A 15245-nucleotide genomic window follows, 5' to 3' on the forward strand; every position below is an offset into this window, starting at 1 on the left:
AGGCTTTTTTAAGGAATGGAACTTACATGTATGCTGGCTTATACTTCATTGTCTTCTCTAGCACAGAGCTTCAGCCAGTGACTTCGGAAAAATATTCAGTGAGAAAGGTGTATTTTGTAACCAGCACAGCTCAGTGCCATGAATCTGTAATTGGCTGCCTTACATTCATTTCAAGGGGCTTTTTGTAGCATCAAAGATTCCGTGTTCTGGAATGAATCAAAACAGATTTTGAGAACTATTATGTTTAATGATAAAAATGTTAGTCTTTTATCTTCAGAACATACTGATATTTTTGAGATGTGATATATGTATGACCTTCTTATCCATTATACATACTGTAGTTTTAACAATAAAAATTCATAATTGGGTAAATGTTTTTATGAGAGACAATGCCCACGTCCCATTTCTGAGCGTGTATAAAACTAGCAGAAGATAAAATCAGAGTAAGAAGGAGAAATTACACAGTCTTACTGGTACAGTTTTTTACATCTTTTGGCCTAGCCTTTTGTGGTCAAGGAATGAGTTGCCAGATTGTTGGCAAGTTTTTCTGTAGCTGCTTTGCATCTGAAAGCTGCTTTTTACAGAGAATAAAGTCACCAAACGTAGAAGCTTTGTCTCACTGAGAATCAGGTGTCTGTTCCTGTTGATGCTGATGATATTATAGGATACCTTTCAACTGGAAAAAAAATTATTGTGCAGGAAAATTATATGCTGCTGTTACAATGTATGCCCTAATCTTAAAGAAAATCCATGTAATTTGAGCAGGGAGCATGCAGGAAGCTCTTATTTTTAATATGGAAAGGAAATAAAATGTGCCACTTAACACATAGTTTTACAAAGATTATCTGTTTATCAGAAGGGGTGGTGTGTGTATATAAATACAAAGGAAGTGTTAAGATGATCACTTAATCTGTTTGAAGGAGTAGAAAATTTTAAAACAAAGAGCATTAAGCATAGGTGAGAACGACTGTCAGCAGCAATAATAAGAAAGGACATTAATAGAAATTTAATTTAATGAAGCAAAATAATTTCAAGAATTGAGCTTGTGTAGAGGAAAGACAGCTATCTCTGGAGAGAAAAGATCTATTGTGTCCTATCAGATTTATGTACACATCTAAATTTTGCAATCACAAGGAAGGCAGAGGATGTCATATATTTAAAGTCAAAAAGCTGCTTGCATTATTACTGTCTTAAAGTCTATGACAAACTAAATTCAGTGGAACGATGCGCCTCCTGAGGAACTTTTCAGGCTGAGTTTAAGTTGAGAATTTGAATCTTACAAACTTCAAAATGTTTTCATTTTCATCAGAAGTCTCATAACAATAATTTTCATAGTGAAAATTATGCAGCATATGTACTGTTTTTTTTTTTTCTTAACAGCTTTGTAGCAAGCATTTTGTTTGTGTGCCTGGTTGTAGCTTGACTGAAGTTAATAATTAGAGATCGTAAAGTTTCTTGCAAAGGAATGTCTATTTGGCTCTCTGGGTAGTTTTATTTTCAGTTGTTCTTTACATCTGATTTACTGTTTATAACCTTAATAAAATACAGGTGGGTATTTTCTCAAGTTGGAACTTGAAGAATTGGTTGTTAACTTATAAAAGTATTTAACAGAGCCTCATTGTTCAGTAAACACCTAGTTCAGACAGCTTGATTGGGTGGCTCATGGTCATGCCAATATTCCTGCTGCTTTTTCAAATCTGACAGCATTTGTTTAACTCAGCTATGGTTTTTTGTTGGTTTTTTTTTTTCTTCTTTTCTACATTAGAGGTCTTAGTGGTATTCAGTATTAAGTCTGAAGAACAGATATTTTCACCCTGTCAGTGATCACATTGCAGAAATGGTGAACTGTTATTAATCTGAATGGTGTCCCAGATTCATTGCATGTATCACAATGGTACTTAAAAGCCAAGCATTCTGGAGATGCATGATGCCACTGTATGCAGATACAGACTGCCACGTCCAAGCAGTCCAAGCAGAAGCTATTGCTTGCTTAGTTGGAGTGGTGGGAGAGGTAATGTTGGCTGCAGTTGGTCCTTGGGCATCACCTGCTCACATTAGGATACTGACCAGGAAAACTGTTAGCCCACGTTTGGTTGGGCAGCTGGCTAATCAAATGAAATGCAGTGATTAACCAACTGATGGGTCAGCATGCAAATGGAAGATGCACACTGGCCACATCTCTTACAGGGAAAGGCTGAGAAAGGTGTCCTGACTTTGCAGCAGTGAGAGGTCATGGATATAGATGGAGAGAGACGGGAATTGGATGTAGTGAAGTACCATAGCAGGAACAGGGGAATGTGACAATATTGGTAAGTACTGCTTGCAGTACTCATTTTTCAGGGTGAGAATTCAGCATGCCGCAGCTTATGTGAAGCAGTGCCTCATTTTTTATTACTTTAATGTCATTTATCCTCACTAAAGGAATTTGATACCTCTCTTGACTGATTTGTACATTTGTTTCATAGAATCAGAGAATGGCCTGGGTTCAACAGGACCTCAAAGATCATCTAGTTTCAACCCCCCTGCTATGTGCAGGGTCACCAACCACCAGACCAGGCTGCTCAGAGCCACATCCAGCCTGGCCCTGAATGCCTTCAGGGATGGGGCATCCACAACCTCCTTGGGCAACCTGTTCCAGTGTATCACCACCCTCTGTGTGAAAAACTTCTTCCTAATATCTAACTTAAACCTCCCCTGTCTCAGTTTAAAACCATCTGCCCTTGTCCTAGCACTGTCAACCCATGTAAACAGTCATTCCCCCTCCTGTTTATATGCTCCCTTCAAGCATGGAAAGGCCACAATGAGGTCCCCCGAGAGCCTTCTCTTCTCCAAGCTAAAGAAGCCCAGTTCCCTCAACCTTTCCTTATAAGGTGCTCCAGCCCTCTCATCATCTTAGTGGCCTCCTCTGGACCCACTCTAAGAGCTCCATGTATGTACTTTCTGTACTGGGGGCCCCAGGCCTGGATGCAGTACTCCAGATGGGGCCTCACAAGAGCTGAGTAGAGGGGCACAATCACCTCCCTCTCCCTGCTGGCCACCTGTTTTTTAATGCAGCCCAGAACACTGTTGGCCTTCCGGGCTGCAAGCGCATACTGCTGGCTCATGTCCAGCTTCTTGTCCACCAGGACCCCCACGTCCTTCTCTGTAGGGCTGCTCTTGGTTCCTAAGTTGTTGATCATGACAATATATTAAAAATAGAATCCAAATATGTAATATAACTATTATGGAAATTTGTAAGAGCAACACATTATTTTTTTCTTTTAACTTTAAACACTTTTAAAGTCAGAAAAGCAGCCAAGAGGGCAAAGCACGTTTTGGGATGCATTAAACACAGCATAGGCACCTGGTCAAAAGAGGTGATTGTCCCACTGTATTCAGTGTTGGTGTGTCCTCATCATGAGTACTATGTACAGCCCTTGGCTCCTCAATACAAAGAGGAGATTAAGGACCTCTGAAGTGCCCAGAGGAAGCACCAGAGCTGGTGACAGGGCTGGAGGCGTGAGCTGTGAGGACAGGGTGAGGGCAGGAACTGCAGTTGTCCAGTCTAGAGAAGAGCAGGCTGAGAGGTGACCACCTCGCTCCCTGCAGCAACCTGAGGAGATGAAGCAGAGGGAAGTGCTGGGCTCTGCCACTGGGAACTGATGGCAGGACGGGAACAGCGCAGAGCTGCCGTGGGAGGGTCAGGCTGGGTGTTAGGAAACATTTCTGGACCATGAGGGTGGTCAGACACTGGAATAGACTTCCTAGTGAGGTGGTTGATACCCTGTGCCTGTCAATGTTCAAGGGGCATTCAGATAATGCCCTCAGTAACATGCTGTAATTTTTGGTTAGCCTGGAAGTGATCGGACAGCTGGACTTAGTGGTGTTTGAAAGGCTCTTCCAAGTGAACTATTCTAAGTGTGCTCTGAATGTGTTAGCTGCCCCATCCTTCCTGTTTTGTCTCCTTACCTCAGTTGATCACGGCTACTTTCTTGCCTCCCATTCAGCCCAAATGGTCAGCAGACATGAGTTTACTTGAACTGATTTGCTACAGAAGTGAATTCTATACGTAAAGGGCTGTCTTTAGGACACTTTTTAGATAGCTTATGTTATTATAGTAGGAAAGTCCAAGTCAAGCTTTTTTTCTATAGTCTTGTCGCTCATTTGGATATTTTACCCCAATCTTTTACTTTTCACTATGTTGAAGTATCATTTCAAAGCTGAAAAATCAATAGTGAGATATTTTAAAAACCTACCCTTTATTATTTCTGCCAGTAAATTCTCATTAACAAAAAAATTCAGAGTCTATGTTGCTTATTTTTGACCTAAAAATGCCCATTGTCAAAGAAGCTAAAGATGAACAAGCCTGAGCAGGATCTTAGCTATGTTTTTTTTTCTTTTCTTGACATTAAGTGAAACATTATCTAGGTAGGTGTTTTGAGGAGAGGCTGATCAAGAACTCTTCTTTCAAGAGGCAGCCATCTTCTTGCCAGCAATCCAGTAGTAATTCCTACTACTACAGAAAAGCAATGCAAAATGCGGGTTTGGTACTATTCTCTCAGTGTATCTATTCCTTATTGAAACTCAAGCGAAGCAAACCTTGGATTATTCCTTTACAGTTGCTGATCTATTCTGGATAATGATTTTACCTTTTCATCTACACCTCTGACTATTCTTTCATAAAATGTGGGAATTCTGTAAAGACTAAGACTGTATAGCTTATTAAATAGAAATGGTAAAAAGATCAATAGTAAATTCTGTGGAGTGATTCCCTTGAGTCATCTGCAAAATGTCATTTCAGTAGTTATGAGGATACGCTGTAAAAACCATTTCCTTATTACAAATGAAGAAATTTTCCAATCTTTACTAACATCAACTTATAAGTTAAATTAACACCAAACTGTTAAACATTCCAGATACAGTAACTTGAAGAAAGCACTCGGTGAGAGTAAATCCAATCCAAGCTAGATTTTATGTGGCTTTTTGGATAGTCTGGAATTGTTTGATCACCATGGCCATAACATTTTCAAATAACTGAAAGCTGAATCTTTATGTTGCAGTGATATCTGTGAAATAATGGAGTGTTCGTGTCTTCAGGGATAAGCATAGCATACTTCATGGCCTCTGATTTTAAGTATTGAGACTTCTCGTGAAGTTTTAGACATCTTCAGTGTTGACTAAGATATGAAATAAACAACATCACTTGGATGTTGTTTATTAATGGTATCTTTCAGGTTAAGCTGTCTCCTAAAAAAGTAGGATGTATCTTCATGGATGTTTCATACGGATATTTTCTAATTCTGTTAATGTTTAGCTTTTCATGTCTGTTTTAAAAGTTGTAATTTGATTGGTGCCTAACCTGTCATTTTGAGATCATAGATGGCTTCAAATACCAGTGATAGGGAAAGCCGAAATAAATATTTAAACAAAAACTTTAGAAGTGTTATGCAAATGTTGCAATTATGTCCACTAATATATAAGCTAGTCATTTGTTTGTCAAGCTTCAATTTCCACAGTGACTTCTGAAACTGAAGTGCTGTAGAGACTTAAATTATTTTGGAATCCATGTGATAAGCATAATATTTAAATCTGACCTCTTCTATGTGTCTGTCTGTTGAGGCATTCCAAATGAATTTGAAAATTAGTGGTACTCTTTGATTTGGAGTACTGGCTTACTGATGGCTACTGTCTAGCTGTCGTCAGAGAGTGGAACAAATTCACAAGCTGCTTTGTGCTCAGCAGTTTTTAAGCAGTTGCCAGGTATGAAAGTTTGTTGGCTTCCTAGGCTGTAGCAAAGTCTTCATCTTGCAAGTAACTGTGTCAGCTGAAGACACTACCTGTCTGTCTCTGCCCTTCTGCCAGACAGTACTTAGCCACGAAATAGCATCCTGTGGGCTTTCCTTCATCCACTACCAGTGCCTGTCACCTGGAGAAGTTCCTGCCCGTTTTTTTCAGTGTTTTAAGCAGCTCTAATTTTTATAATACAAGATTTTCCTTTTGCTTCATATGAGAAACATATTTGTCCAAACTAGTTTTCTGAACTTTTGTGTAACTGGCATTACCGTTTGATTAGAGCCATGTTAACTTACAACAACTGTTACTTAATCTGACATTCAGTAGTGTAAATTGTGAGCAAAAAGGGTCAGAAATTTTATAAAGAACTTCTAAAATTCCTTTTGTATCTTTACCTTTATACTCCTGAAAGTTTTAAAATGTTTTGTTTCTTCCCTTCCCTTACTATTTTTTGCTTATTTTATTGCCTTACTTTCTCCTGTGTTGTAGTATAGTTCCCAAAAGTGTTTTAAGTGGCTTGTGAGGCTCTTGGGTGGCACTTCACAGCAAAGTAAGGAGCTGTGGTAGCAGAAAAAAGGGAAAGAGAAGCTGTTTAGTCTAACGTCCTGCTTTCTGGTAGCTATTGCTTCTGTTTTCTTTCTTCTTTTTTTATACTTTCATTAAGAAAGTTAATCATTGTTTCTGTTTATACAGTAGCAGTTGTGGGGTTTTTTTCCTCAATAAAAACTGTTGATTTTGCATATCATTTCTAATGTCAACTTTGTTCTAGAGCTGAAATATGAGCAATGTGAGTAGTTGATAAGAAAGTGATGTGAGGTAATTACACGCTGTTTTGTTGGACTCTTCTCGGGCTAATGGGGTTATATTTTTTCCAAGATGGAGAAATAGCAGGGCTGAAAGGACTAAGAGTTTATTTTTTAGGTTTTTCTGAGACAAGCTAGTTACTGCTGCAGCAGAACTATGCTCCATTTCCCTTGCCAATGCAGTATGTTATTTTTCTTGTCATGAGAAAGTTTCTAAACAAGAATCTGAAGTTAGGTGATTTTCCAGGGGGAGCTGGAATGTTTTAAAGTAGAAGACTCACAGACTGTTAGCTTTACTTACAGTGAATCTCTATTTTCTTTCTTAAGAACACTTAAGAGTGTAAGTTCATAACAGTAGTAACAGTAGTATTGTGATCCTGCAGGACAATAAAAGCAGTTGCATTATAAAAGGATTTCTGTTATACATTATAGAATCTCTACATTTTAGTAATTGGTGATGAGCAGCTCCATAGTGTGAGACTAGCTCTGCAGTCACAGGACTTTGCAAGAAGCATTGAATTGAAAATGACTGTTTCCATGGAAGTTGAAATTTACGTCTATAAAATATAGTGAAAATCACATTGCCAATTCTGCTACTATTGCAGCTAAATGCAAAAGCCAAGCGTGGAAAAGATGGGGATTTTGGCTGCAAACACTAAGTGTAGAGGAGAAAAAACACATTTTCACATCTTTCTGATGTCTCTCAGCTCAGGTTCCTGCCTAACTTGACAAAATAAAGATTTTCAAGTGTATAATAGTACCATTCAGCACCTTCGTCAGAAATTGTGGTTGTCAACCTGTGTAATTTAAATGTGAAAGATGTAGTGGTGAATTTCTTGGCTAATCAGAGAGAGGGTAGCTGAAGTTTAATGTATGCTTAAGAGCATTTTAAGCAGAAAATGTGGATTAGCCTTAAAAGAAAAAAAAAAAGGCAAATTAATGAGACTAGGACAGCGTAATTTATTCTAAGATTTTATTTTATGTTTTTAATTGTACTGTTGGGGACTCAGTAATTTTCAAGAATTGGCAGCAGTGAATTGATTGTATAAAACTGAGTTTTTACTGTGCTGTATGTCAGTTCTGTGGTCTGCATAACTGTTCCGTACTGCTGTGTACGTTTAATAATAGCTTTTAAAATTCTCTTTATTTTTAAAATGAACTTAGTTGGGATATTTGTGGGTGTTTTCGTTTAAAGTAGTCACTGGGTAATAAATAATTAAAATCTTACAGAAAGCTCTCTTTTTCCTTCCTTGTGTTCTACTGATGATTATTTTCCAGAAATGCCTTGAGTCACAGCAAATATCTCCTTGTAGCAACAGCTACAGCAGCAATAATGTCTGAAATATTTCTATTCTGATGGTTCTTATTTAACCTACATGAACTTTGAGGTCTGTTGTGCTGGATGCTGCATACAGAAGTGGTTATCGGTGTTCAGAAAGTGTTGTAAAGATGGATTATGCTTGCAAAACATAACAGCAGTTGAATATTAGGTAGGGAGCTCAGATGGATAGTTGCCTAACAATTTTGGATTATAGCAGACTGTAGGAGGAAGAAAAGAGAAGAATGGATACAATTTTCACCTTCTGGTTGATGCTCTAGTTGAGCAATACTAGAAAACTACAGTAGAACAGGTAAGGCATAAGGAGAAAATCCCTATGAGAAAGAATCATCCTGGAGTGGACAGTGGAGGCTGGAAGCAGCAGAGCAAATCAATAACCAGATCAGGTAGGAAAAGGCTAAAGTTGTGAAAAAGCTAAAAGTTTGTTTGTTTTGGGTGGAAGAAAAAGGAAGAGGAGATGGATTGGATTAATGAATCAAGAAAATAAATTCCTTGCTCTTTTGTCAAGCTGTCTTTGGGTAGACATCCTTTGGGGGAATTTTAATCCACTTCTGTATGAAAAGATTGAATGTCACAAGGAACGCTTCACTTTGTTTCTCTTCTTTACAAGTGGAAAAAACAGGCTCCTTCCATGTTCCCTGCTAACTTCTGCCAATTGAGTGAACATGATGAAAAGATTGATTGTGGGCTAGGAAAGCAAGTTTAAGACCTGGAATCGTTCTTTTCATTGAAGTGAACAAGTTTCACGTTTCAGAGAGAGTGTTTTGTTGCAAAATCACTCAAATAAGAAAAGTACTTTCAATGTAATTTTGTTTTGTGCTGTTTTAGCATGAGACCACACCTCTCTTTTTTCCTTTCCAAATACTTGCTGGTTGAAGCTTTTCAAGGCTGAATTGTGCTACTATCTTCTCAGTTACCAACAGCTTACGTGTATATAAACAAGTGTGGACTCTGATCAAGTGAATGCACTTGTACTTCTTTATGTGGGTATGCTAATTAAATAAATGTATTACATCCCTGGTATTTTTACAGATAAAACATTTGAACCTCATATTTAGCCCACTTAACATTCACCTTGCATGTTAGTCTTTGTATACAAGAGAGGATATGATCACATCAGTTCAATTACAAAGCCTGTAGGGGAAGAACTGGGAAGAATGTACTTACAAATGATTGTAAACTTTGTTTTCTTTCGTCTCCATTTTTCATAATGCTACTGTAATGCAGAGACAATGAAATGTTTTTGGTGTAACCTTCTAGTAAGCATTAGGTGGCAGTAGTGTGTTGTATTTGGCAACTGCTTTGCCGTTTGTTTTTTACCTCCTGCAGTTTTTATTGCAGTCTAATAAGTGGAGAATACAGGCATATTATTTCTTGCAGTTTTTTTTATAAAATACCATTTGATATTCTGACTTTATGGGGCTGTAAGGGCAGCTGTTGTTTGGGCTCTGAGATACATAGGTGAGGTCAGCTTACTCTAGTTTCCGCATAGTATTCCTTACTTTTTTTGTAGTAGACAGTATTTACTGCAAATGATCTGATTAGGTGTATGCCATTAATGGCCGTGCGTATTTATTTTTGCAGTCTTTATCTTTTCATACGTTGGAGCCATTTCTGAGGTTAATATAACCTGTTAGATGAAGTACGTTATTTTATAGTTGTGTTTTTCATTTATTTTTTAAGAGGTTGAAGAAAATGTTGGTAGGACCATAATTAACTTTTCATCACAGTGTTTTTATTGTCACTCCAGATCCTGCAGAAATACAGTTACCTTGTGACCTTTTAGAGGTGTTTTTTTCCCTTCTCCTTATCCTTCTTTTCCACAAGTAAAGAAGCTCAAGGAGTTTGGAAGGGGTGTTGCGTTGTATTAATTTGGCAGGGTGATCAATTAATAGAAGAAGAGCAAGAATGTGTTGACAGAACATGCTATCTAATTAGTACCTGATGAACCATATAGGCCACAGAGCACAGCGCTTCAGGATGACTGCTATATGGGACCTTTATATGCAAAATAAACCTGTAGAAAAACTAAAAGAATGTTTGAGCATAGTTCCAGTGAGGGAAATTTCCCAATTTTCTGTTTTTCTGATGAAAACTTTCACTTTTCACTGGTATCTTGGGGAAGGGTGAGTGCTTGACACACCATAGCAATTCAAAGTATCAAGCCTTTGTTTTGCATATGGCTTCTTAAAAATCATGGAGCCTTTCATTTGCTTAGGTCTTTTTTTTTTAATTTAAGAGGTGAACTGCAAATTATGGGACTAGATGAAATGAATATTTAAAATAAAAGCGTGCAGTTTTCCTTCCTGCTTTTTGGAGCAGTGCCTGATGGCTCACGTGATACAGTGGCAAGTGAAATTACTTTAAAAGCAGGTAGCACCTCAAGGCTTTAAGGCTCTACCCTGCTTTTCTAGTATGTGTTTGAAATAGTTCTTTAGTTGAAAATTAAGTGGTTTTCTCTTGAAAGACTCAAAGTGCCTTTCCATCACGGCCAGACTTACTTGGCTATTGGGAGTAAGTTTCTTCTGTTCTTGTTTATAAATATATCAATAATTAATTCCTACTGTTCATTCAGAAATTCTCTCTCCTGTTGTGATAGGAGGAAAGTTTAATATCTACACGTTTAAACCATCTTTTCAAAATTAATTCATTTTTCCCTCCAGCTTAAGTTTCTCTGTTCTACTGAAATAAGCCAATTCCTGTTTTAGAATAATTTTTTGAATAAATCACTTAAATCTTTGCAAAATATGGAAGTGTTCTTTAATCGTGACCCAATTTAATGGTTTCAGACAGTGAAGTTCCAAAATGGCTTCTTTCTGTGACCTTTCAGTGAGTGCCACAGGGTGAGGGCTGCGTGTATGCTACGTTTTTTCTTGCTCAACACAGGTGGCTGAGACGTGTGTTTTTCTTAAACTTAGTTACTCACAATTTCAAATTCCAATTTAATAAACCTCTGCATCGTTAAATCTTACTGTGCTCTGACTTGAATCCATTGGAGTTTGAATTCCACAAGAGTTCAGTCTTAAAGGCCAGCGTGCATCCTTTCTAGTCACTATGTCATGCCTATAACCAGAGTTTGGAGATTGTTTGGAGTTAGTGTTCTTGATTGCTCACATACAGTGTAGGTGATACTGAATACACATGTTAGTTCTATTATGTGCTGATAAGGATTTGTGGCTTGATCTATTCAGTGTGGCAATGTATGTAAAAGTAACAGAAGTGTGAACTTTGAACGTATTATGTAGTTCCTGGCATGTTTCAGTTGCATTAATATGTTTCCTTTTTTTTTTTTTTTTTGTGCTGTGTCCAGCTTTATATTTTGGTGCTCTGTAAATTGCTCTGGAACTTTCAAAATGTATGGTATAATTTAATCAGAAATATTCTGATGAGCCTTGTGATGACACAGTATGGAACTGGAAATTTGCAGCTTTGCTGGGGAGTGGGGTGAAGGAGAGGAACCACTCTCTCGAGGTCTGGGGCTTTGACCAGCCACACTTCAAACTGCCTAACAAACATCTTAAGTAAGGTACCCTTTGTCAAAAACCTGAAGTCAGTGTGACCTTGCCACACAAGCAAGATTTTTCCACTAGCTATCACATTAATCTCTTATGTTCACACTTCATGGTAAGAGACTTTCAGATAGGCTCGTCTGAATGAAGTATTAGCAGCAACAAAACTCTTCCAGTTTCCAAATCAAATTGCAGAAAGAGAGATGCTGCACCGAGCTTAATTGTCCAAACTTGATTCCAAAGCTGTGGGAATCATATCAAGATTGAACACTGACTTTTTGTGAAAAGAAAAAATGACAAGTCGAATACCCATCTACAGGATGTCAGCCTGCTGTATTATTTGATTCCTGACGTGATTTAGAAGAGTTGTTGATTTCTTATATGTTTATAGATGTGGCCTAAGCACTGTGGTCATGTGGCCAGATTAAGGAATCTTGTTTTAAGAACTGTGAATTCTTTCTAAGAAGTCTGTCCACACAGTCTGTAAATAGTTTGAGAAATGGATGCAGTTGTATCACACAGTCCAGCACTTCCTTAAAAGTTAAAACCTCTTGATTTCTGTGAGCATTTGGTCAGATCTACACAGATTTGGTTGTTGGTTTAAATCTAGCCAAGGCTGGTGGTGTCTTAATTGCTACCACAGAGCAGCCATTTGGCCTGTGTGAGATGAATGTTGTCAGAGTACCTTCTGCAAGGCGGACATTCATCCACTGGGAATGTATCAAGAAAGTTTTCATTAATTGGTCCCTTTGTTGGCATTTGTGGCAGAGCAGCCAAAATCTGAGTATGAACAGACACTCTATGTTGGGGGCGAGATTTATTGGCAAGTCTCAGTACAAAAACTGGTATTTACTACATACATTGTAAGCAGGAGCAGAAGACTTTCCTCTTAAGAACAATCTGCCATTAAATGTACTCTATTTTTTTCTTAAGACACAGAAATGTAGCAAGAATTTACAGACTACAGTGTGAGATTAAGAATATTAAACAGATCTGTCCTATGTAATGTTGACTGTCTTGCAGCTTTCTTTTAGCATAATGTGAAGTGTTATGATGAGCTCTGTAGTCTACAGACAAATTTACATGGACCTATGAATACTTCTGTCAGATGGGAGCACTGACAGTTTGTGTCCTGACCTCGTTAGCTTAACCTGTAGATAACAACAGTCACAGTTAATAATGCATAAAGAGTGTATGAGAAAATTTTTTAAACTTAGTTGGCAATTTTGATATGTTCATGTTATCTCGTGCACATTGTTCTTCTGTTGAAATTCTTGCACTTTGCTGTATTGCAAGAGGTGTACATACTAGTAATTATTTCTGTATTTTGGCTTTTAGTGCAACACTCCTGATTGTTGCTGAACTTGGAACAGAACGAGACAGTTCGTGTTAGGCTTTCTATTATGTTTATACATATTACCTTTAAAATTTTAGGGTTTATTCTGTGGAATAAAAAAAAAAAAGTCTGATATTAACTAAATAAATAGTCATATTGACATTGAGAGAGAGTTCGGACTCTGAAATTTGAATATATTGGCTGATATATAGATTGATCATCCTCCCATTCCCTTCCCTCCTCCCCCCCTCCACTTCCTCCTTCCAAATACTGATGATGAGATTTTAAAAAGGTTTGGTAATCTTTACAATTCCAGTTAGTAGTCAAAATCTTGTTCTGTTGGATTCCAATCTGTGGATCTGGAATTTGAAAATAATGGCATTTTTTTTATCTGAGCAATGTAACATCCAACTGCTGTGTCCACTTATATTCATTTAACTCTCCCATCATTGGAATGGACATAGATGGTGTGTACTACTGTTATCTCATCGAACCCAGCGCTAATCCACGATGACTTTCACTCTTGCATAGTTAATCCAGCCAGCTCTTTACATGCATTTCTCAACTATTACCTCTTCTGTTTGCAATTTTAATTCAATTCTGTCATTCACAAAAAATGGTAGCTTCACCAGATACCAAGCAATGCTCCATCTGTAAAGTTTGGGTTGAGCTCCTCCTGATCGTTATCACTTGACTTTGACCACTGCTTATTTTTTTATACAAATGCAGATCTTTTTCCATGTTCCAGGAAATACTGTAGTTGTACTGTGTGTCATGTACACTGTGGCTTTCTGTTACATTTATGGTAATAAAAAGAGAGAGAATACCCACCGCAACAAAACCAAACAATTCATACTTTGCTAGACCTCTTATTTCTGGGTGCATTATGTTGAACAAATACTGTCAGGCTGTAAATTTGTCATAGCTACTACTGTATGTCTAAGATGGGAAAAATGGGAGAAGGATGCTAAGAGATACCACGTTAACTTTAGATGTTAATACTCCATCACTGACCCATATTTAGTCATTAGATGTAGTTCCTGCAAAATTGCCTGGGCATTTGAATTCATGTAAGTAATCTCTTTAAAATCTTTTGACTTTATTCACTTAAGAACTTCAGGCAAATCTCTAGCCTTGTATCTATAAATATAGATACACATCCCTACCAAAATAAAGCATGAATTTAAGACATACCAATTTAACTGAGCAAAGTAAAAGTTCTTAGTTATCTATTAAATACATAGTAACAAATTAAAGCACTTTTCCATAATTTAAATAAAAATCTGATAGTAGTAATAGTAGAAGATAAAGCCTTCTGTTTTGATGTATGGAACTGGGGATGTGGTGCATCTTTGAACTTTAAAATGAATATCCTTTTTGGACAAAGTAATCATGGTAATGTAGTAAGTAACAAATGTGAAGAAATAGTAATTTTTAACCTTTTCTGAACATCACCCTTTTAATTTGTCATATAGAAAGGTACTTATGAATGAAAGTTTGACTATATTTTGCAGTGTAGTTATCATGTATTCCATAGTTTAGCAAGAGACTACAGTCTAGCATAAAACCTATGGCTGTGTGCTTCATCCCTCCCAGTAAATCATCGTGTTAAGCTGCTTCTCCCTGGGCACTGTAAATTTCTTTTGAAGAGTAAGTTCATTAGCACCAATAAGGAATGTACATTAAATTGATTTAACTAAAAATTTTCTGCTTGCTAATTTGAATTTGATTAAAATCAATCAATCCCATTACTTTTATTACATGAAGTTAAGTAACTTGTACAAGTGCTAGGAGGATAGGGACCTTTGTGTGTCACCTGTGTTGCTTGATTTGCACAACCAAAACTCAGCCACTATCTTAGTTTCCCATCTCGTGTAATGAGAGTTCTAAAGCTCTGTTCATATGGTTATTCAGATACAGTGTCATTACAGTTATTGACCAGGTGGTCTTCATTAACTTCCATGTGGTTCAGGGATTAATTTTTCAACTCTTAAAGTGCAAAATGGACCAAACTTCACAGAGTATAAAGTAGGCAGAAATAAAGACTGTAGCAGTTGACTGTGCTATATATAGCATGTTTTGGGTTCTTTCTATAAATGATGTGGGTGAAAACCATGCATGTTTGGGAATTGTTTAACTTGTTTATGATTACTGTAATGCAAAAGCAAATGTTGCAACTACTGATCTGAAGACACTGGCTAATAATGTAAGGCAATGCACTTATCAGCTGCAAGAATCAATAAGAAGTTAGTAGACAAGTAGTTTACAAGCCCATATCAATATATGATTGATGGAGTAATTTTTGGAGACAGTCTACAAATTAATTATTTTGTAAACAAAACAGTATTAACCCTGCTGAGAAAAAAAAAAAAAAAGCTTTGTTTTTATTCTGTGATAGATATTGAAGGCAGTAGATGATCATAATTAAATAAAATTACTAAGATCTTCCATGAACTAAATCTAAACATTTGGATATTTAGATCTAA

General features: G+C 37.2%; 2 protein-coding genes across 3 annotated transcripts in view; one reads left to right on the forward strand and one right to left on the reverse strand.

Annotated features, from left to right (window-relative positions):
• DNAJC24 (DnaJ heat shock protein family (Hsp40) member C24) overlaps positions 1-15245 on the forward strand; it is a 31743-nt gene that overhangs the window by 4636 nt on the left and 11862 nt on the right. The window lies entirely within an intron of this gene.
• IMMP1L (inner mitochondrial membrane peptidase subunit 1) overlaps positions 1-15245 on the reverse strand; it is a 59426-nt gene that overhangs the window by 375 nt on the left and 43806 nt on the right. The window lies entirely within an intron of this gene.

This window comes from Gallus gallus, chromosome 5, assembly GCF_016699485.2.
Source record: "Gallus gallus isolate bGalGal1 chromosome 5, bGalGal1.mat.broiler.GRCg7b, whole genome shotgun sequence".
In the NCBI taxonomy this organism is placed as follows: domain Eukaryota; kingdom Metazoa; phylum Chordata; class Aves; order Galliformes; family Phasianidae; genus Gallus; species Gallus gallus.